The sequence below is a fragment of the Chenopodium quinoa genome, unplaced genomic scaffold, assembly GCF_001683475.1.
Source record: "Chenopodium quinoa cultivar QQ74 unplaced genomic scaffold, ASM168347v1, whole genome shotgun sequence".
Lineage (NCBI taxonomy): Eukaryota > Viridiplantae > Streptophyta > Magnoliopsida > Caryophyllales > Amaranthaceae > Chenopodium > Chenopodium quinoa.
Window position 1 is genome coordinate 3,439 of NW_018745286.1, and position 25,116 is coordinate 28,554.

The 25,116-nt window shown below is 37.8% G+C and overlaps 1 pseudogene; it reads left to right on the top strand.

Moving 5' to 3' along the window:
• Positions 1-10,482: 10,482 nt before the first annotated feature.
• LOC110711852 lies at positions 10,483-22,990 on the top strand (annotated as a pseudogene).
• The last annotated feature ends 2,126 nt before the right edge of the window (positions 22,991-25,116 follow it).

The following is a 25,116-nucleotide window of genomic DNA, read 5'->3' on the forward strand; positions in this document are numbered from 1 at the left end:
ACCGAAAACGGTTCGGGGGCAGGAGTAGTGATAATTTCTCCTGAAGGCAAATCCTTTGAGTATGCACTAAAATTTTCTTTTAAGGCCTCGAACAACGAAGCCGAATATGAGGCAGCAATCGCCGGCCTAGAATTGTGCATCTTCCTGGAAGTCGATCATGTCTGCCTGAAAACAGACTCTCAGCTAGTTGCATATCAGATTAGCGGCAGCTACGAGGCCAAAGAGCCCTCCATGATAGCTTATCTTGCCAAGACCAAGTCAGTCATTGCAGAGCTGAAACTTTTGAGGTTCAGCTGATCCCAAGGGGTCAGAATACTCAAGCCGATGCACTCTCCAAACTTGCCAGTTCATCTCTTACCGAGCTGAACAGATCTGTATATGTAGAAGTGCGTCGAGAGAGAAGTGTCGACGAAGCACCTGAAGTGTGCTGCGCTGACCCAGAGCCTAGTTGGATGGACCCCATCCTAGCTTTCAAGCTTCGGGGAGAAACTCCCGAAGATAAAGCTTTGGCCTCCAAGATGAAGAGAACCAGCTTAAGGTTCATTGTCTTCAGGGGGGAACTTCTGAAAAAGTCCTTCTCAGCCCCATTGCTGAAATGCGTGGGACCAACAGATGCAAATTATATCCTACGGGAGATTCACCTCGGCATCTGTGGGAACCACATTGGGGGAAGGACCTTAGCCCACAAGGCATTGAGGGCTGGATATTACTGGCCCACCATGATCGCAGATGCTAAGGAGTTGGTCCGGAAATGCGAAAAAATGCCAAAAATACGCTCCAGTTATCCACCAGCCAGCAAGGGATCTTCAGCCGATCCTTAATCCACTCCCGTTTGCCCAATGGGGACTGGATATACTAGGACCATTTCCAGAGGTTGTGTACCAGAAAAAATGGCTAATAGTTGGTGTTGACTACTTCAGTAAATGGATCGAGGCCGAAGCAGCCTCGAACATTACAGAGCAAACTGTCAGAAAATTTATCTGGCAGAATATCATCACTCGTTTTGGCATCCGAGAGTATTTGTCTTCGATCATGGGAGGCAATTTGATAACTTACCATTGAAGCGGTATACAGATCATTTCGGCATCAAACTGGCATATTCAGCGGTATGCCACCCGCAAAGTAACGGACAAGCCGAAGCTGCAAATAAACAGATCCTAAATGCCCTCAAGAAGAGGGTGGAAGATCAAAAGTCCAAGTGGCTGGAGGAGCTCCCTGGAACCCTTTGGTCCCTTTGGACAACTGAAAAAGTGGCAATGGGCTATTCACCTTTTGAACTGGTGTATGGTGCCGAAGGCGTTCTTCCAGTGGAAATTGGCTCTGAGAGCCTACGAGTGCACCACTTCTCGGCTGAGAATGAGCGACTGATGAGGGAATCTCTCGATTTCCTCGACGAAGTAAGAGACTCAGCCCGAGACAGAATGGCCGCTTATAAGCAGAGAATCAGCAAATTTTATAACCGAAGGGTCCATGCAAGGCCTCTTAAAATTGGAGACCTTGTCCTTCGAAATGCTGCTGCATTTCAGAAAGGCCGAATCCATGGGAAACTCTCAGCTGCATGGGAAGGGCCTTATGAAATCTGTGATGAGCTTCAGCCAGGGACATACCGACTTCGGCAGTTGGATGGAACTGAGTTGAAAAATCACTGGAACGCTGATGTACTGAAAAAATATCATGTGTAAACCCTTCGGGGCAGGACAATCTTTGTAAGTACATTTTGAACTAATGAAAGGCCTTGGAGCCACCATTTATATAAATGTTTGCAACTTTTTATCCTTTCAAAGTTTTCTTGGTTCTATCTACTCTTTAAGGGTTTTTTATTCAGCCTCGTCTGAAACCTTCGCCTTCGGGTAACTGGGTTTCAGATTGCTGACAAAACTCGTCTTTTTAAAGAACACTGGTCTTTCAGCTGAAGTCAAGCTTCAGTAAGATTTGTTCTCCAAAGACATGAGTCCATGGACAATTCTGGGATATTGCCTTAACTGAGCCTTGTATCCCAGAAAGCCATTATCCGAAACATTGCCTTCAGTTGGCCCTGTGTTTCGGATATCCATTTTTTAAAGAACTCTAGTCTTTCAGCTGAAGTCAAGCTTCAGTAAGATTTGTTCTCCAAAGGCGTGAATCCATGGACAATTCTGGGATATTGCCAATCCCAGAAAGCCATTATCCGAAGCATTGCCTTCAGTTGGCCCTGTGTTTTGAATACCCATTTTTAAGAAATAAAGAAATTGTTTATTCAGCTGAAGCCATACTTCAATTTCTGGGGGGGCAAGAAGCACTACCAGTGCAAGTTTATGTTCAGCAGAATTGAAGAAACAGTAAAGCACTAAAAAACAAAGCAGTTGAAGAAAAGAACATCAAATTAATAATTTATGCTCAGAAATTGAGCTACAAGTTCAGATAAACTGTATCGGCAGCCGCCCACAAGCGGAAAATAACAGCTGCCGAAATACGTACAGAAGCAAAAAAATAAACTGTTTTGTACGACAAGGCAAGCTGAAGCAAAAAACAAACAAGGCAAAAAAATTCAGAAAGCGGCAAGTCTAAAGTTGAGCGCATGATGAACCGCAAGATTCTGAAGACGACTGTCCGAGTTCCTATGCTTCAGCCCGAGGATCAGACTGGTCAGCATTGTTGAGCCCCATGGTGGTCTCAGCCCCAGCAGCAGAAGAAGCAGGCTTTGCACTCTGCCGAGCCTCCCTTTCCCTCTGTTCAGCCTCCAACTCCATTCTCTCAGCTTCTTCTTCGCCTTCCTCAGCCTTAAGGATTTCAGCTTCGACTGGAGTTGCATACTTCATATGAGGGTCTTCGGGATTCTGGACCCATTCAGCACATTTGGACCAGTCCAGCTTCGGCTCAGCATGAAGGCAGACTCTTCGGCACACTCTGAACCCGTTTCTGAAACCCATTTCATATTCTTCCTGGGTATAGACACGGACTTTGAGTAGAGCCTCAGCATCAGCCAACTTCTTCTGGGTCTCCTCCAAGTCTTCCTTGGATTTCTTCAGCTCATCGGCGAGCTTGGAGGAGGAACCTTTCAGCTCATTCAGCTCCTGCTGAACTTGGGAAGCCTCTGTCTGAGCCTGGGCCACTTCTTCCTTTTTGGCCATCAGCTGATCCTCAGCTTCTTGGAGCTTAGCTCTCTGAGCTTCAGCAGCAGGAGCAGCCTCTGAGAGTTGGACATCCCTGGCTTGGAGCATCACTTCAGCAGCCATTCTGCTGGCTTCAAGAGCTTCTAGTCGTTGCTGCACTTCAGCTTGTGCAGCAGCTCCTTCCTGGATTCGGCTCTCAATGGTAGCCTTGAATTTGGAGATGTCCACTCCCATGTGCTCTTGGAGGAATTTTTCCCCTTCCATCAGTGGGGGAAAAACTTCCTTCTCCATAGCGTCGTAGAAGGTTTTGAAGGCTTCAGCAGCTTTTTTCTCGTATTCCTCACCCTTCTGCTGCTTATCTTCAGCTGCTGCTTGCTTCAGCTTAGCAAGCTTTAACTCCTCTTCGGCTACCTTTTTTTCGTGCTCGGCAGCGTCTACCCTATCTTGTAGGGTATCTATCAGCTCTACAGTGAGAGTCTGATTGTGCACGAACTGAAAACAGGAGCACAAGTTAAAATAAAAAATAGAGCTGAATTTTAGAGGAGATAAAGGCAAGGAAAATCACCTGCATCATCAGCAGTTGGTTAGACCTGGCTGGGTCAGGAACTGATCTGCTGGATTCGCCCATCCCAGCAGTGGCCTTCAGCGACCAGATTCTTGCCCTATCTACTTCGGACGTGCCAGCAAAATCGCCGAAGTAGGCTGCAACACCTTCTCGGTTCTGACCCCATATGAGGTCCCAGATGTGATCTGGGATTGGAATTCGGGGGGCCGAGAAACCCATTTCTCCAGATTGCAAAGTCTGGAAGGAAGGAAAGGATGACGACGGAGCTTCTTTAACTTTGGATGGCTCAGCATCCTCCTTCTCAGAAGAGTCAATTATTATGACCTCTTCTTCTTCAGGGTGAGGACGAAAGCCTCAACCTCTCTTGCAATGTCTGTTGTGAAACCCTCAGCACTGGGCATCACGGCATCCTCATTCTTGTGCTCAGCAGCACTCTCCTGAACTTCTTCTTGGACCCCTCCCTTAGATTCGGGAGTTTTCTGATCCACCTCCATCTCAGGAGGTGGCGGGGGGGTCTTTGGAGGTGATTGAGGTGGTGGCCGGGGAACCCTCGGCGATCCATTGCCTTCCTCGGGTTCCCTTATTTCAACGCCGATGGTCATCGGCCTCCGCTGAAAGTCATGTGGGCCGATGATGGCCATTCTTCGGCGCCTTTTCTGAAGCGGCTGCTCGTCCATGTCTGAGTCTGAAGACTCTTTTTGTATCCGGTCTTCGGGACGAACAGGGGCTTTCCCTTCTCTATGTCTGTTACTCTCTTCAGACTGTAAAAGACAGGGGGAGGAAGAATGTGAGTACAAAAAAAAAAAAAAAAAAAACAGAAACAGACAAAGTTAAGTCTGAAAGCTCATCGAGGTCTTCAGCAAAGCCTCGTCTTCTTCAGCTGCCCTAGCTGCAGCTTCTTCTTCAGCAGCCCTGGAGGACCCTTCTCCTCCTTCACAAGCTTCAATAACCCGTGCAACCTCTTCGGCCGTACGGGCAGCTTCAACTTCTTCGTCCAGCAGCTGAAACCAGGGATCTCTCTTCTTCCACCAAGGCTTCTGCCTCTGATACAGAGCAACAACCTCAATTTGGAAGTGGGAAGAGTCTAGATGAACTTCCCTATGCCTCGGTTCAGTGATAGAGGGGGCCCGATCAGTTACAACTCGTTCTTGGTTGACGCCAAGACGAGCGTAGTTAATGCCGACGTTGGTCTCGTCCCGCTCTGAAAAAGAAAAGGGGAAAGGTCAGTTCAGTTAGGTTGGCACAGCATAAAAAAGCGAAGTGAGAGGAGAAAAAGAGATAATTAAAAAGCCTCGGCCCTAGCCGAAGAAGCTTACCATCCTTAAAATTTCGGCTGAGGCCAACAGCTGCTAGCATGTTCTCTTGGAAAACATAATGCGTATCGGGGAGCCAAGTCTCCGGGATATGCTGCATTCGGCCGCTGCCCCCCCGGTTCGGCAGCTTGCCGAAGATATTCTGTTGATTAAGGTTTGGATCTGGGCCGTTATCTGCGGGGGGACCTAGACTTCCCATGTCGAGATCAGGCTCAGCAAGGTACCGGGGAGCGCTGAAGACGCAAGGGTGGCTCGGGTCCATGGGTGCCCTAACCCAAATACATTGACCTCTCCAGTCCTTGTCTGAAGAGTCGTTCGGCCACATGGTTAGGTACTGGGGCCGAGACTCAATCCGGTACCACCCAGAACCATGACTTCCGTGCCCACTTTGAATATTTGGCACTAGCCGATGAAGCTTTTTGAAGCAGTGAAGGTTCGGCACATACCTGAAGAACTTGCAGACCCATAAGTATGTCATCACCCTTCGGATGCTAGTAGGAGTTAGCTGACATAGGGAAATATTGTAATGGATCAGCAAGTCTCGGACGAATACGTCCAAAGGGAACCTCAGCCCATACTGAAGTTGTCTTGTGTACACCCCCACATACCCCGGGGTGGACGATGGATTCTATCGGATGCCACGGGCATTCGGCACCAATACCCATCAGCTTCAAGCATGCCGTAATGCAACTCAATTTGTTCGGCAAACCGATATTGTTCGGCATTCTCCACCCACCATGAGTAGGGGCGGTTCTTTATCATGGCCGAAGCTACTTCGGCATCCTCCCACTCTGAAAACCCGGGGAGGATATCCCAAAGGACAGCGGGAACTTCATCGTCCCGCCCAGAAGCGCTCGGCCCCTCCGTTCTCTGAGGAGGAGCCGAGGGAGTCGCCCTAATCCCTTCAGCAGGGTCAGACTCTGCTCTTTGTCCATTCCAGGTCCCAATCCTGTTCCTAGGATCGGGAATTGGCCTTGCTCTTCTTGGAGCACGGGCTCTACCCCTAACTCCTCTCGCCATTGATAATTTCGAAGAAAAAAGTCAAAACAAAAAGGGAAGGAGTTCGAATTCGAAGAAAAATAAACTAAAATCAAAGGAATTTACCTTAATCTGAAGCGAAAGTTGCCGATTTACGAATTCGTAGTGGCAAGTCTCAGTTTCTAAGCTTAATGCTCGGGGAATTTGCGAAGTTTTGATGCGGGTTCTTGGGTTCTCTCGAGAATTCTGGGTTTGTGTTGGTGAATAAGTGAGGAGAGATGACGCGCCTCTGATTATATCTCCAGAAATGGGAATACGGGGAGTCCGCGTTTCAATTTCTCTTAAATACCCCACTAAGTAACCGTTAAACACACGACCTTGCGATTAAACTGCTCATTATCCGTCCAACTTCCACAATCATCCGCCTTAACCGTTGTTATCTCATTAATTACGGTTTAAATTCAAATTTTTGGATTAATTAAATCATTCACTTCCCTCCTTTTCTGATTAAATCAAACCCGACCCGTCATCCTTCCAAATCGGGTCTGGGGGGCAAGTTGTTTGGGTCCAATTTAGTCCAATTGGGCTTAGGCATTAAATGATCCAATTAAAAGCCCAAGGTCAAGGTTCATCTCTCCAATTGTGCTAAAGTCAAAGATCAGTCCTCAAGGCAAGCCAATTGGGCTAAGGCCCAACTTCTCCATGTATTACATTTGTACATTCATTCAAGCAACTAATTCTCTTGCATAGTCTTCTCTTTCTACACACTGTACTGACTTTAGCACCGGAGGGGCCTTCCTCGGCAACACCCCCGAGGCTAGTTTACGTGTGTTTACTGTGCAGGAAACCTTCGGCCCAACATTATTTGGATCGAATCTAGTCTTCTCCGCTTCATCGGACCTTCGGCAAGGTCCCATTGTTTTCACCCGAACACCCGCAAAGGTCATGTAACAATAAATTCAAGCTACGGAGTACGGAGTACTACATTAAGTTATGAATCAATTCCCAAAAAATAGCAAAAATGATTCTTGGGGGAGACTCGAAGAGAAAGAAGAGGCAGAGAACTTAGTAAAATTGTACTTCGTAATATAGTTGTAGGGTAAGTCCTGCGGTGAATTGTGGCAATCTAGTTGGTAAATGTAGGTAAGGAAGTTACGATGCGAGTATGATTTTAAATCCACCACCTAACCATTTTTTTTTTAAGAATTTGACTTTTGTATCCATATCCGCTTATATACTCACAGAAATTGTATCCATACCCGCCCCAATTGAGGTCGATACAGTACGGAACCCGCATTTTTAAACCCACCTGTCATTTCTAATACCACTCTACATATCTACCCGTTTGTCTAATCCAGTAATCTCTGCTTTATATACAACTATCTAAATACTTTTTTAAAAAATAAAATAGTTTTAATTGGGTGTAAGTTAAATCTTTAAAGTGAAAAGACGATTTGGGTGATAGTTTTTGAGCTGACCATTTTACCCATTAATTTAGTGTTAGTAAAAGAAAGGAGAAATTACTTAAAATATTACCGTAAAAAATATTTTTCAGAATCCACCTTCAATTTAAAAGATCCTCATGTCCTTATTAAGATTCCAAAAGTAGAGGTCTTTTGCTGCCAATCTCAGGCCTAGATAATGCAGGAGAGTTACGGTAGGCCACTGAAAGCCAGTGTAAAACTTTGTCACATCGCTTGACATGAGCAACATTGATTGAGAGTAGTATTAAAATTGGTAATCTCTTGGGAAGTTCTTATGTTGGTTCATGACCCCACTTACGAGATTAATGCGTTTAAGAAAGCAAGCAAGAAAAAATCTGGCAATAAAAAAAATATCAAGTTGTTATTTAATTTGGACACATGGTGAGTCCAATCTCATATGACAATACCTTCACTACACTAGGAAACTTGTTAAGTTGTTATTGTGAGACTTGAGGTCCACACGTGCCGACCGACAGTATGTTGAACATAGTGATCCTAATTTTAGCATAGTGACAATTGTGTGGCCTAATTCACAATAATATTATTGTTGACCTGAAGTCCACATACATGTGCCAGGAAAACGTTATGTTGAATATAGTAACCTTAATTTTAATATAGCGACCTTTATTATTCATATTAACTAGTATATTAAAACGCTTAGTATAAAATATATTGATATCTTATAATTTTTATTAAAAAATAATAACCTTTATTTTAACATGATGACCTTATTTGATAATTAATATACGACCTTTATTTAGAAACAACAATATTTAAACATAGTAACACTAATATTAGTGATCCACAATAAATTAATGTGAACCAAGTCTATTTAGGGGGTGTTTGGTTCATCAAGTTGGAATGGATTGGTATGGAATCTCATACAAGAGAGGTATGAATTCTAAAACCCATACTCGTCTAAAATTGTTTGGATTTATTTTAGAATGAATTATATCCTTCATTAATAGAATGGATTGTGAATCTTAGGGGGAGGGGTGGGCGGGGGTATGGGATTCCATGGGTAAGGGGAGGGGGGATTAGAACACTTTGGGTATGAGATTTACTAAAAACATCAACCAAACAAAAAACTAGATGGAATGGATTCTAACTCCATTCCAATCCATTCCATTCCAAATGATCCAACCAAACGACCCCTTAAAAGTTCACCCAACACTTCCCTGCCTTATAAAAATTTTAACAAAATTTCTATAAATAGTGCATGGACATTTATATCCCTAAAAATATTCTTTTACATATTTGCCCCCATTAGATTTTAAAAGTCTTGTAATTGTCTCTTAATCCCCTAAATGATTAATTATTTGTATATAAAAAATTGTGTTTATTTCAAATTTAAAGCCATCTTTAACTCTCCCCATTCCTTTTTTGTTTTTCCTATTTGGAATTTGATCACTATTTAATACGGAGTACAAAGTATTTAAGAGACTCTAAATTAAATTTAAATATATATGGAGTACAAGAATTATATAATTGTATGGTGTCTTATTTAATTTATTCAATTTGTTTCAATAATATGTTAAAATTTATTAGACATTTATTTTATTGTTCTCCTCGCTAAATCAAATTAGCTCTACTTAATTTTCGAAAATTGCACAGCTACACAACATCTAACACATCTATAACTATTACTAAAACAAAACGTTGCTGACGTAATCACTGTCCACATGTCACTCACATAATAAATTTTTTTCCTGCCTAAATGCAAAGATGATGTCATCTTTTTTTAATTTTTATTTATTTATTTATTTATTATTATTTTTTTTAATTTTTTTTTTGGAGCTACCATATTTTACAATTTTGATAATTGAATATTAGAATCTTCTACATTACAACTACAACATATCAATTTATCTTTAAAAAAAGAAAATATTGTAAATAACACACTAATAAATGGACTCCTACATTGAAATATGTATTAGGCGACGTTGGACAAGTATTATATCATAATTTTGATGAAAATCTAAAACTATAAAATTACAAATATTTCTGTACAAGGTGCATAATTCTTATTTATATTTATCCATTTTTGTAAAAAAGTACAAATTATAAAAATAGATTTTATATAAACCGTGCAACCTAATTTATCACCTATATGAAAATAGTTATAATAAAATATAATGCAAATAGGCATAGGACATAGAGACCATCGGTAATAATTCTTCTCAAATGACTAGCTATACCAAGTGCATCACGCTCGTTGGAATCCCTAGAATAATCGAAATTAACTTCATATTACTTATCACTCAAATTAGTCAATCTGTGAACCCTTAACTTGTATTCATAATAATTTTCAAAGTTATTTTTAATAATCTGTTGAAAAGAAATATGGAGTATTAAAAAATATGTACTCCGTAAGTTCCTACAAATGAGTGTGAAATATTCCATAAATGAGGTAAATAGTTATATTTATATAAAAAAAAAATATAATCAGTTACAACTAAAATAAAATACTAAGTAAAATAAAAACGGTAACAACTAAAAGATATTAGGAGCACCAACTTCAAAACTTCCTAAAATCTAGGGAGTTTGATTGGGTATAAAAAGTAAGGATTTTGGGAGGAAAAAAATGTCGTAATGGTTATTGCTTTGGTGCCTAAAATATATCTACTAATCTCATTTTTGTAACAAATAATAGCTTCTTCACAAATTCTTATTCGCTAGTGTTATAGAGTTACCCGGTTAGTGTTTAGGGGTTACTTCGTTAGTATTACAGGGGTACCAATGTTTAAGGGGTTACTTTGTTTTTTTTACAAGTGGTCACACGGTGAGGCTAGCCGCACACAAGACGTTCTGTTCTTCTTTAATCTTATAATATATATATATATATATATATATATATATATATATATATATATATATATATATATATATATATATATATAACATTTTTTTAATTTTTAACATTTTTTTAATTTTTTTTTAATGAGAAGAAAATAGATTTCATTAATAAAATATTCAAATGATACTTACAAACAAATCATAAGAAATTTAAAATTCCAACACAAGTATATAAACCTTAAAACTAATTATTACATAGCAAGTTTTATCAATAATTGCCTTAATAAAAAAGCTTTATTTGAAGTAATACAATATGTGAATTAGCACTAATTCGACTTGAAATCCGCTAATGCATAGTTCTATATTCGAGATCTAAGTCACTTTTATAAAGCCTCTGACTCTAAATACTCTTGAATCACTCAAAGTTTCAATTATTTTCAAATTGTACGGAGTATTTATAGGTGTCACCGTGTCAACTACAATTCGCATTGGATCGGATCTGATTAGTCTTACTTTCATAACTACCTGTTACCTCTCACCCCATCCACATAACCAACTTGACTTGCAAAAGAAAAAGAGAGAAAAAAAACAACTAGACTTGGTAACGAAGTTGCAGCCACTAATTAATGGTAGGCCCATCACTGGTAAATTGGTAATCTGTCAATCTTTTGTCTTACACAGTCAGCCAATCAATCACTGCCATTGACAGACTAAACTTGTAAAGAGAAAGAGACTCCCTTCAACTCCCCTTCTTCAACAAGACTCTCAATTAGATTCGCATTAATCATAAATTACAATTTTTAATCTAGTTTATCTTAATAGTTCTCTGATTCCCTCCTAAAATCGGGTCCAAAATTATTCCAAAAAATATTTGATTATTAGCAAGATTAAAAGCGCTTTATAAAAAAAAAAACCATTAATTATAACTGAAAATTTCTGGAAGATTAACACGATTGAAGAAGTGGGTATTGCAGATTTGCAGTAATTAATCAAATGGGTATGTCCGAAACTGGAGAAAAAATTGAGGGTTGGTTGTATCTGATTAGTTCCAATCGTCTGGGGTTGAAGAATTCGCGAAAACGCTACTTTGTTCTTCAGAATCATCATTTCAAATGCTACAAATCAATCCCTAATTCCCAAAATGAGTTGGTAATGAAACTTTTAAACTGTTTAATTAGATTTATCTTAGCTATACTGATTGTGCATAACTGAACAACTGTATTTTGTTTTTGGGAATTCTTATTTAATTTTGCTGTGATTTAAGATTTTATGATAATATAGAATTGTGCCTACTAGAAAATTTAATATTTGATGTGTCTTGAATCAAATTATTTTATCTGTTGCATGCATACACTGTTCGTTGGACGAGTGTGGGGTTCGTAACGGTTATAAACGATTATCTATGATGCACATTGTATGTTATAAGGTCTCAATTGAGTCATAGTTGTTCTACCTATGATGAGACCATTTATATGCTTATTTCTAGTATAACTAATTGAACAAATTGCTGTCTGAAGTTTGCTGCAGACTCTGTATTTTAGTCATGTTCTCAAAATGTTATTTTGGAATTTGATTTTGTCTTTGTAGGAGGAGCCATAATTTTCTAAGTTGCATAAACCCTCTGCTTGTGATTTGGTTTGTTTCAGCATCCTGTCAAAAGCACGATCGTAGACTCCTGCATTCGTGTTGCAGATAATGGCAGAGAGAGTATTCACAGAAAAGTAAGGATGATTAGGATTTGAACCTTATTAAGATTCTTTAGTATGGGGGTTTGAGATGATCTATAATGTCGCCTTTCTAATGCCTTTTATCAAAATTCTATGTTTGGCTTGCAGGTATTCTTTATTTTCACACTTTATAATAGTTCTAATCACAATGATCAGCTAAAGGTATACCGATTTTCTATCAGATTTTGTTGTTTTATTATTATTGTCATTATTATTATCATAGTAAGATATTCTAATGTTGGAAGACAAATTATAGTTGGGCGCAAGTAGTCCTGAAGTAGCAGCCAGATGGATCCATTTCTTTCAGGAAGCAGTATCTAAGGTTTAAAGTTTTTTTTTTTTTTTTTGTTTAAATGTCGTTTTTCCCTTATATCAATTGAGATTTTGAGGCCCTTTAAAAGTAAACAGGCTTTCCTTTATGTAGGTGTGTCCCATTGATGAGATTAGTGGTTTGGGTTGTCCCAAGAACACATGGCAGTCTTACAGGTAACCTGGTTGTCATCCAGTATGTGTCTTGTTTACTTGATCAATTTCTTAAAGTATATAATATGCTGTTCTGATCATATTAGTTTGGCAGTTGGTTTCATACTACTGGTAGCCTTCCTTAAACATTTTCGAAAAGAGTTAAAGGATATTTGTAGTAGCTGGTGCTATCTTATAGTGAATAGTTTTGCTATGCTTCTTAGATTTTACATTTCATCTCAAATCTCCATGCAGAACATTGAACACTTCCACATTGATAAGGATACTTGAGTAACGTAACTAGATAGTTGATATTTGGTGGGCAATTTTAGTCTAATCTAAGACCCAGACCCTTACCTTAGTTTAGCGCTTGTAGCTGAGATTGTGTGTGTTAAAAATTTATGAGCCAAAAAATTGACGTAAGTGCAAAACCTTTTGTGAAACAGATTGAACAGTTCTAAGAGGATACATCATTCCAGTTCAACAAATTGGCCTACTGGTTCATCTTCTCAAATGGATCTTATAACTACTGATGTTGTTGCACCTTCTGCATGGACAATTTTTGGATGTCAGAATGGTAAGACTTGGTATTTTCCATAAAGTTTGAAACACACACACACACACATAGGAAACAAGGAAAATAATTGTATTAACTTTCCTGTTGCAGGATTACGACTATTTAAAGAAGCCAAAGACAGGGATATTCATGGGAAGGTGGGTAGCCTTTTGAAACTCCAGATTTCTCCTTTCTAACCTGAAATATTTAGCTGATTCATCTTTTTTATTCAGCGATGGGATGACCATCCTGCAATTATGGCTGTTGGTGTTGTGGATGGAACGTCAGAGAACATATTCCGGGCTGTCATGTCTCTTGGTTCCTTAAGATCACAGTAAGCTTGGTGAAATTTTGTACAGTAACATATTTTTATATGATAGAGCTTTTCTGTGCTTACACTTTGCATGTTTCATCATACTTGTACAGATACGTCATAATATGAGTATTACCTTTCTGGTTGGCTTCTTTCCCTATGGATTTTTATCAACAAGACAGTTTATAGGCGTGCTAAACTGCTAACTGTTCTGAAAATGTTAGTAACTTCATATGGTGAATAGGAGAGATGATAACATAATTAAACATAACTGTCTCTCATATGTTTTAAGCATAGCAATGTGATCTATTAAAAAGCTTAATAAAGATATGAACTGTCTGAGGGGCATAGTGGATCCACGACGTAATTATATGTGACCCTAAAAGTTGTAGGAAATTTAGAAAGCAAACAATTAGGCGAATAATAGGTATATTATGTTACAAGGCAGTAAAATGCAATCTGTTAAACTTTTTTATTAGAAACTTGAACCGTTGAACGTATGTATGTGAAAATAAATAAATAAATTATGATTCAGGTGTAACATATAAGAGAATCAATTGGAAATGTTTAGCAAGAAAGAGATCTGTAGTCTAGCTGTTGCATGAGTGGTGAAGAGTGATCTTCTGCTGCATCTGTGATGGAGACTCTATTGCTGAATGCCTGAATCAGTGGTGAAGAGTGATATCACTCGCTGAATCGATAGTCTAATTATGCGGGAAATTGACTCTTTTAAAAAAAGAAAAAGAAGATACAGTAAAATAGTTTTGAATAGTGCGACAGGTATTGACGAAATTAGCTGTATGTTTTGTGACTAATTGCTATCTGGATTATATATTCCAACTCATTTGCTCTTTGCTTCATACAAAGATTTCATCTGGGATTCATCTCAGGGTTGTGTTCCTGCTTTCTTTTCTCCACCATTTCAATTCAATAAGTGGATTTTTAGAGCTTGCTTGACATTTCTACGAAGTTTCCAGTATTTTTTTATTCTTTTTCTTGAGAAATCGTTGATTTAATTTTTTTAATACTGACAAAGATGAGAATAGACCCCTGTGACCCCACGTTGAAGCTTGATAAGCAGATTTTTCTTTTTTTTGGTGGCTCAATAAATTTACTAATGCGAGGTTACCTTTAGATTCAACATAAGCTGTGGCTATATCCTTCCTGCAAGAAAGCTTATGATACCCCTCAATCCCCTCATTAGCAGACATGGGAAATTGTTTTGGTTTTTGGCTAATATGTATGATCAATGCTCCAAACTAACTTTTAAGAATTGGTTGTTCCTGTGACTAATCTGTCTTAATGTCTGGTCCTGAAGAGAGACATTTTCTAATTTTATTTACATTATTAAAATCTTTTGAGCATAGGACTTGTCATACTCTTTCTCTTTATATTGTTTCAGCAACTAATTTGATTTTTTTTTTTAGATGGGATTACTCTTTTTATAGAGGGAATGTTGTTGAGAACCTTGATGGCCATACAGATATCGTTCACAAGGAGCTATGTGCTTCTTGGCTACCTTGGTGAGAAATTTATTGAATGCTACATCATGGTTTTAATATTAAATTATTCTGAGGTTATTTTGTTTTTGATACCAACTAAATAGATTTTCATGCTTTCTAGGGGAATGAAACAAAGAGACCTCTTGTTGAGACGGTATTGGAGAAGGGATGATGATGGAACATATGGTGCATATATATATGCTTTAGTGCTTAACCTTCAATACAAGCTGAGTTTTATTATCTCCATAGTGATAGCTGCATAGCTCATAGTTTCTCTGATTTTTGTTCCACAGTGATCCTTTATCATTCGGTTTATCACAAAAAGTGCCCTCCACAGAAAGGCTTTGTTCGTGCATGCCTTAAAAGTAATGTACTTTTGAGCTACAATTTTATGTCTAGTATTTACCTTTATACTGCTATGGTCATTCTACAATCCAATTTTTATTATTCCTAGCTGGCTATTTACTAGTTTTCTGGAAGAATGCACATGCCTGCTGACTCTGCTCTATTTCCTGACTCATTAATTTTGGCCAACTTTTTATTAATTCAAGCAACATTCTAAAATTTTACAGAACAGTGGTGTAAGAGGTGTTGTTTGGCCATTAGTCATGGTTAGAAAAATATCCCAGGTATAATATTTGTTCTGCTTCCTTCTTTAATCAAGAAACTTATGACTTTAGCATCAAGTCTACAAAGGGATCTAAGTTTAGGTTACCATTGTGGAAAGTCACGAAAGTAGAACTTTGCCTAGTTGGGGCACAAAAATGAAATTCCTTTTAATTGGACTGTTCTAATGCTGTGATCATATTTCATCCAAAATTTCAATTATCATGTCTTGCAGTGAAGTTGATCTTTCGTATTGGTTGCGGTTTGTGCTGTTGTGCTGAATTTTCTCATTGAGTAACACCTTGAAATGAGGAAGCATTTATTACTTTGTAAGGACTTAGGAGTTTGACGAAAAATGCAACACTTCATATTTCACGTTTGTTAATGAATTGTTTCAATCACTAATACTTTAATCATCAATAAGTAAAAATTATAAAAATCTGATATTATGAAAATATAAATCATAAAAGTTAGTCAGAGTAGAGTATGTGATTTGTGCATAAGTCAGAGTGTTGCAATTTTGGTGAAAAGGAGGAAGTATATTGCTTATACTTGTATATTTATAAATTCTTGTATTGTGTCCTTTGGTTATTCAGATGAAGAGTCCCTTTGATACTAGTGACTACACAATATTTCAATATAACCATTTCTAATATATAGTGTTTTTTTAAGGTCCAAATTTATGTCATGCATAATCTGTAGTTTGATTAGGGGGTGCTCTTTTTTGCAGGTGGAGGTTATGTAATAACTCCTATCAGCCATGGGAAGCAGTCTGTTGTGAAACATATGCTTGCCATTGATTGGAAACAGTGGGCAGCTTATTTGGCACCCTCTTTAGCCCGATCTACAACTATACATATGCTTGGAAGAATTGCTGGTATGGCTTTTTCTAAATATGCAATATTGATTTTGGGGTGTGCATATCAAATATCTTCCATGAATCCTTGCCTTAGAGAGTTTTGTTTGCAGCATTAAGGGAACTTTTCAAAGCAAGGGCAGGAGATTGCTTCTCTAATATAATATCTGGTGATTTGGCTATTTGCCATAACACACAGAATGAGAATAAGACTGAAATTTACCCACCTTCTCTAAACGGGGTAGAAAATATGGAAGAGCAAAAAGACGAAACAGCTGAACTTGGTAGCCTTGCCGAACTCAATGATGTTAGTGACGAATTTTTTTGATGCTCCAGAAGGATCAGATTTTGATCTACCAGATCATGGTTGGCCTTCTGATTGCAGTCCAGAGACAATTTTGCAGGTATAAAAACTCTTATTAATTTTACCTAGTATATGTATGGGAGTTAGTGAGAATTTAACTAATTTCAATCTGATGTAGCTTATAGTAGCGGTCTCCTTCGGCCAGCATAAAAATTATTGTCCACGTCTTAATCACTGAGAACTATGAATTCTTTCTTTTTCTAGCAATTAATAAAGTTACTCTTGGTGGTCTGAATCACCTCATTAGTAATCAGTTCCTGACTCCTTATCTATGCCATTGCTACGTACTATTGTCATTGAAGTTCATAATTTTTTTAGCAAAACTGCTTCTGGTGGGATCATGTTGTGACGACCCAAAGTTTAATGGTATTGGCAGAATGAGAAATTTGAAAACTATAGGTTTCATAAAAACTGATTTGAAAACTTATGATCAGAATACTTCAATTTGGATTCCCTCCAATAAAGTGTGATAAAATTGAATTATAATCTTTATCAAGCTTATAATTAGCAGTATAGCACCCTCCTTATTTTAATCGTAAGGCTAACTTTGGATTTTATTCATACTATCTGCTGGCTTCATCATGCCATCTTACTTCTGCTATGAATTTGTAGGATTCACGGCCAAAGTTATCAACTGCTGCTGTGTTTGCAAAAAAATTGCATGAGTTAGCAGGTCAGTTATATGTTTGAATTAATTGTGAATTTGTGGCATACTGCAAGCTAAGTTTATCACAAATGGCATTAAGAAGTGCTCCTATATACTAGAAGTCTTGAACTGGTTTCTTTTGATTCAGTGCATAAGAAGGGCTATGTCGATTTGGTAGAGATGGCTGCCAAAGATGGAACATCTTGCTGCTATGGTGCAACACTTGATAATGATCCAACGTGTACCATTGCTTCCAGTTGGACAACAGCCGAACCATCTACATTTCTGATTCGTGGAAAGACTTATTTAAAAGACAGTAAAAAAGTATGTGGGTAAAGAATGCTGATAATGATTGATTATTAATGTTGGTCTTTGAAAAAAACTAAAGCTGACTAGGGTTCTTGTCTTAAGATAAAGTTGTGGCAAGTTGAATGCAAGATGCAGCTTATAGATAGATTACTGATATTATGCTTTCCTTTTTTTTTTTAAATTAAAATAATTTCTTGGTTTCAGCAATTTCATTTCCTGATGTCTTACTTCTTTCCTTTTTCTTACCAAATTTGGTCATTATGTCATTATCTTCATGGTAACATGGATTATTATGTAACCTGTATAAATTATATTATGTAGTGGTTTGACATCTTTGAAAAAGGCAGCATCCCCAGCTTTATATGTTGGCTTTTCACATGTGTGTCAATATTATGAGAAGCATGCTCCTCCATTTTCTAGTGCTAGCTTTTATGAACAGAATTTCATATGAATTTAATTAGAAAGAGAAAAGAATTTGTATGTTAAGTAGTTAGGAAACCTCTGTTAAGGCCTATAAGATAATCTTATTCTGCACAATCACTGATGCATTTTTGGAGTATTTCAGAGCTCACTATTTGTATGCAATTACTCATGTGGTTATGTATGGTATGCAGATCAAAGCAAATCATACCTTGATGAAAATGGTTGCTGCTGACTGGCTATCATCTGACAAAAGAGAAGATGATCTTGGGGGTCGCCCTGGTAGTATTGTTCAGGTGATTGCGATCTCTTTGTTATTTTTGTTCTGATACTGTATTTAATGTCAATGAAAGCTTAACCTGCAAGTAGATGGTTTGAATTAATAGAAGATAATTGTCTCTGGCTCACAGAATTATGCAGCAAAGGGCGGGTCTGAATTCTTTTTCATAGTGAATATACAGGTATTCTTTGTCAGTTTGTTAACTTGATTATTGTTGCAGTTATGAGAAATTTTTTAATATCCTAAATCTACAGAACTACATTGCTAAGTTTCTAGGCTTATTATACAGGTCCCTGGACCAAAAACGTACAATCTAGCACTGTATTATATGATTAATAATCTAGAAGACGCACCTCTGCTGAAGAGTTTTGTTGACAGAGACGATGCTTACAGAAATTCAAAATTTAAACTTATTCCATACATATCCAAGGTCAGTGTGTACAAAGCTGGTCTCTGCTCTGAGAAAATGCATTAGATTTTTTATCCTGTCCATCTTGTGCAATTAAAACTTGTTTTGAGCATTTTTGATGATTCCATCCATTGAAAATTTCATGGACTCTATGATGCTTATCCTGCCTGATAATCCTGACAAGCTAACTGCCTTCTCATACTTACAGTAGAATAGTAGATAGTCTTGGGTGAGACCATGTCTTACTAACTTATTGTGAGACTCTAAAAGGTAAGAAGTGGTCAATCACTAACAGCAAGTGTCCATATTAAACAATCACAGGTGCATGCTGGTAACTTCCAAAACGAGTGACATGTCTGGTGGCACTTACTACTTAGTGTCACAGTGGTACTGTTTCATACTGCAAGAAGATTTTGTATTACTACCACAGGGATTTATCGAAGCATCTCACCAAAAAGTTTTATAGTATTATCAATGCACCTTCGAGAACACACTTTCAAAAACATTAGCCTTAGTATTATCACACTTTCACCAGAACCCTTCAAAGTACTTACAGATCTTTACTGTGCCCAGCTTCCTCTCTGAAAGTAGCAGCAAATGGATAGCTTAGGATGGCATAGAGGTCATTCGCAAAGGTACAGTGGATACTGCACAATCATGAGGCTAAATAACTTTTAAGGGGGAATTCTGAATTCCACATTTTTTTTATATTTGTTTTTGTTTTTTGCCAAATAAACGCATCATTGACAGAACTGGAATTCATAGATCTGGTTCTTTTCCTCCACCTGATGATTTTTCTCCTGACATTACAGAATAGTGTCCATCGGTAAACTGCCAAGCCAGCCCATCTATAACCAAAGGAAAGTAAAGCAGAATTTTTAAAATTTCTTCAGCCTCAAACAGAAGGTAGCCCCTTGAGTTAGTGTATCACAATCTCACAACAGCCATATTGCTCAATTAAAGACGCCACAAGCCCAATCTCCGTAGCTACACTTTGGGGGCGGGAGGGGGGGGGGGAACAGGTTTTTTGTCTTGCATCTCAAATTCTGATTTTGGTGTAATCCTCAACAACCTGTCCCCAACCATCCTTGATAATATCCAGGAACCAATTATTCAACTTTAAGTGTTGCTCAGTAGGCCCAAAACACCATCAAGCTACTCACAATTAAATATTGTGAATTGTGATATCAACAGTTGAGCAACCAAGGAATTTGGTGCTTTAAATTGTGCCAGGATAAACAGCAAGAAGAGCCTTGAAAGATTCTGTTGAAAGAAATCCAATTTACCATTATTCTTAGTTTCACATAAATTTTCCAAAAAAAACCAAGTGCATTTATGTATATTCTTCACTTTTGCCCCACCAAAAATGAGCGACCAAATCTTGTAATTCATTTCATTTGTAGATGGGAAGTTTGATAGGCTTATTATATAGGAAGGGACCGGCTGGGCCTCTACCTGTGTGAGGATATTTCTACAACCAATGAGGCTAATTGCAGCTTTTCCTATATTCTTTTGCAAATATTCGAGTATACCTAATATTCGAGTATACTATCTATACCTCTCCGCGATTGTTGGCATTCCCAAGTATTCGTAGAAAGTATATTCCACCGCTAACCGCGTGAGGAATCTCCATATTGCCTATCCAGTGCTGATACATTAAAAACTTTCAACTGGAAGATATTAGTCTTTTGTCCTGATGCTTCGTGTTTTCAACACCTTTAAGATAGAAATAAAAGTTCTCTTATTTTCCTAGCAAAATATGAGAATATCATCCGCAATGAGGAGGTGAGAAATACAGGGTCATCCCTTCAAATACTGATACCCTGCAAATTATTCCTGCGGAGCAATCAGATTCTTGTAATAGACAGTGTTTGCTAACTTCTCCCTGCCGTGAACCTTTACCCTTTGATTTGTAATGTTGTAATAGACAGTGGAATTTGGTAAAGTGTAAATTCTATTGATCGACTAAAAAATGCATGTTTTCAGGAATCTAACAAATCTATATGTTCTTTGTGTGTGCTTAATCCTGTGGAGAAGTTCAAGTTTGTGCAAACCTTTGATTGGAAAATGTTCAATTTTCCCTATAATTTAGTCAAAACTACATTCCTGAAATGATCCTGTTTGCTGCTTTTAACATGGTGAATCAATTACATTGCATGCATATTAATGTCTTAACCTGTACAAAAAAGGAAGAACCATTGCGTACTGTTCTTGCTGTGTGCAGAGAAGGTCCAATGTGTGCCATCTTGCCCTGTACTGTTACGGCTTGTGTCTAAACTTTAAGCTCATACCACAATATAATTTTGTTTAGATTTTTACTATAATGTTCTAAGCCTCTGGAAGTGTAGAATCCTCTTGGGGGGAGAGTCTAGAAAAGCGGTATCTTATGTCATTGTCTTGTCAGTGAGTTTTTGGAAGGGTTTTTGTCAGAAATTTATAAAATTATTCTTCTGGAATTTCAACGACATTTCGTGATTAAATATACTCTCTAAATTTATTTTCGTATCTGATTTTATTTTTAGCCCACCAATGTTTTATGAAATGTATTGTTTTCCTTTGCTAAAGTTTTCTCAAACCTTAATGTTTTCTACTTCAACGTTTTAACCACTCTTTTAAAACTTTCTTGAATTTTATTCTTGATTCTCTTTTAAAACTCCCCTATTTTTTCTTAAATGCTATGTTGTTTACTCTCTTTACTCACCTTTTTTATAACTCTTTTAAATGATGATTTTGTTATGTCCTTTCTTTATATTGTACGATTCCTTATGATGATTCATGTTAGCCGACCCCAAATCATTTTGGGACTAAGGCTTTGTTGTTGTTGTTGTTGTTGTTGTAATGTCACCTGTAACCTGTTTAACCCAGTCTATTTATTTCAGGGCTCATGGATAGTCAAACAAAGTGTTGGAAAGAAAGCATGCTTAGTGGGCCAAGCATTGGAAATTAATTATTTTCATGGGACGAATTATATAGAGGTAAGTGCTTGGCAATCAAAATATTGTCTTTGTTATCATGTTGGATTCTGGCTTGTTGGTTTATTTTGGAGCTCTCTCGTAGTGACCCTTGGTAATTGGCAGACGTTTTGGGGTTTAATTCTTAAATCTACTATCAAAGCTCTGCAAATTGTTCTATTCGTGTTTTTGACTTCATCTGAGCATGTTCATTAATCTTGAATCCCTTGATACCTAGACTTTGTTACTTGGAATGTTTCATCCTATCGTCAATTACCAAGACTTTAAGCTGTAAAATGTAAGACTTTAAGCTGTAAAATTGTAAGACTTTAAGCTGGTCATCGGCTAGAAACTCCTTAAAATCAGTATATCTTTTGCAATCATGGGGAGTGAACATTTTAGACTATTTTGCTTTCTGTCATTTGGATCACATTGGTGGGAGTTTTTATGAGGCTGTGTTTTTTAAAGTGGAGCCCTGACTGTTTTTTTTTCTGCAATCCTTGCAGCTTGGGATTGATATTGGCTCATCGTCAGTGGCAAGAGGAGTAGTTAGTCTTGTTCTTGGCTACCTTAACAACTTGGTTATTGAAATGGCATTCTTGATTCAGGTACAACTTGGTTATATTTGCTTTTGCATAACATTAGGGGAGAAGGAACTTATCTTTTTTATATTATGAAACTAATTGGAAATACGAAGTATTACATTTTAGGATGTGGCTTTTATTTACAGTCTTTACGATTTTATCATTTTATTGAAAAATGTTGTGTCTGGATTAATTAATTATCTATGGAACACTAAACTGGAACTGGAAGCAATTTTAAATTGTGGATATTCTGTAAACTGTTGTTTGTAGGCTGATACAGATGAAGAGCTCCCTGAACAACTTCTTGGAACCTGTCGTCTCAACCATGTAGATGCTTCTAAAGCGTTTCTGGTAACACAATAAAATCAGAATCAGGGTTTTATTCATTTACTTTTCTGACGAGGTGCCTTATTATCTTGAGATTGAAGCATTTGGTGCTCTTCATTGTCTACAATGAGGTTACAATGTCGAAGTGAAAATTTGATTTTAAACCAAAAATTTTCACATGTATATCCTAGTTCTTTGATGTACATAATTGATTTGTTGGTTTTACTAATTTATAGTGGATAGTCAATTCTTTGTTGGCTGATAGGCTGTACTATGTAGTATAGGATCTTACTATCTTAGAAAATAAAAAGGTCTAGCTGTAGTGAAAAAGGTATGGATTGATATTGGACATCCTGTAACAACCGAAATCTCATCTTCTCTACCAAAAGCCATGCAATTGCGCCTCAAAAATTTGTATTGGATTATATTTTATATACCTTAGTTTCATCATATTCTTTTTTGTTTTTTTACAAAAGTTTTATAATGTTCTTGACATTTACTATTTACACAAGAATTAGGCATAAAGTGTCTTATGGTAGGCCTTGTAAGTGGGCACACTTACAACCAAATATTTTCAATTAAGATTAGTATTTTTATTTTTTACATTATGTGTTGGTATATATAGATATTTTTTTTTCAAGGTGCAAGGTTTTAGCTCTTATTTATTTGTCTACTATTTTATATATTTATGAAATAGTTTTGCGGGAAATAATCATTATCTGTATTTCTTTCAAAAGTCCAACTACTACTTTTGCAAAACACTAATACTATCAATTACTTCGACAATTAACTTTTACTTGCTACTTTAATTAGTTTTTGCCGTTTCTATTTTGTAGAACAAATAAATTTGACCATATCTTACAGTAACCTCTTAATTTGATTAAGTCTAATGCGTGCGTGAATTATCCTTAAATGTGCTAACTCCATGCTTTTATGTTTCATTATTCAACCTTAATAACTATAATTACATACCTACCCTAAATCATTTAACTAGTTACACACTATCGTTGAGTCGTTGACCCCACCACCACCACCACTACCTAGCTGCCACCACCTTTAACCCAAAACCACCCAACCCCAACTACCTACCATCGAAACCACCCCACCCACCAAAAACCAACTAACCCACCTCAAACCCATCCCACCACAATCCCAAGGCCCGAAAGCACCTCCCCAAATTGAAACAGCCTACTCACCTTTGAAACCACCCACCCGCATTCGAAACCACCCACCTGAAAACAATTGAATGGGGTGGGGGTGGGGGTGGGCGAATTTGAATTGGGATGGGTTTGAGGTGGGTTAGGTGGTGGTTTTGGGAATGAATGCGAGGCGGGGTTGGGTGTTTTGAGTGTGAGGGAGAATGAGATTGAATATTAATGATAGTCTGCTTTGTTAGGTTGTTGTTTTCATTAAAAGGGAAATTTTACGTTGTTGCCTGCAAGAACTAAAAATTCTACATGAAAGACAATGTTTTTTTGCATTCTCTAAAGTGAGACTCTACTTTCACATAATTAAGTATAGTGTCCTTTTTTTACTTTATGCATGGCTAACTTTTATTGATTAATGGTTAACCTTTTTAGTTATATTAAACTAACTAACCCCTCCTCTTCAACTAAACCACCACCCCTTCTCAGCCACCACCCCCTCTCCCGCCAGCAGCCGGCGCCCAACCTCCCTCCCCCGCACCAGCGACCTTATCCCCCATCCCCCTCATTCCCAGCCCGAAACCCCACCATGAAACAACCCACCTTCCTTGCCCACCACCATGAAACGACCCCCCTCCCTTGTCCACCACCCCGAATCGACCACCATCCCCTTCCCCCACCATGAAACGCCGCCCCCTAACCCTAAACCACCCTAAATTAAACCAACTTAGGGTTCCCATCTAGGATTTTGGGTTTCGTACGCCGGCTTGGTTAGGGTTTCGAGCTGAGGGTGGTGGCTAGGGTTTCGAGTTTCGTACGTGTAATACCCCGTATTTTTATACGTATTTTAACTTAAATAAGTATTTCTTAAAGTATTTAAATAATTCGAAATGAATTATTTATGGTGTTTCATTAATTTAAAAAGAATTATTTTAATTAAAAGTTTATCTTTAATTATTTAACAATCTTGAAAATATTTTATTTCAAGATTTGACAATATTGGGGCATATTATTTTATAAAGGGAAATTTTAAAGGTCAATGGTATTTAAGGAAAGTCAAGATACTAGTTTGAACAGGAAAGGGATCATTAAGGGTAATAAAGGAATTTTAAGTAGGAGGATTATTGAAAGAGGGTAAAAATACTCATCATAAGCAAAATCAAACTTTGCCCAAGGTGGAGAATAACCAAAGGTAAACTCTCTCTCTCTCCTCTTATTTTCTTTCCCCTTAATTTTTATCCTTCCCCTTTATTTTAATTTTACTTTTTTTTCACCACCACCACACACACCACGGTGGCCGGCTGCCACCACCATCATAGCCGGCCGGCGACGCCAGCACAGGGCCGACAGCAGCAGCAGCCGTGAGAGGTGGCGCTAGCCACCCTCTCTTTCCCCCTTGTGCGTGTGTGTGTTTTGTTAAAAAAAAATATT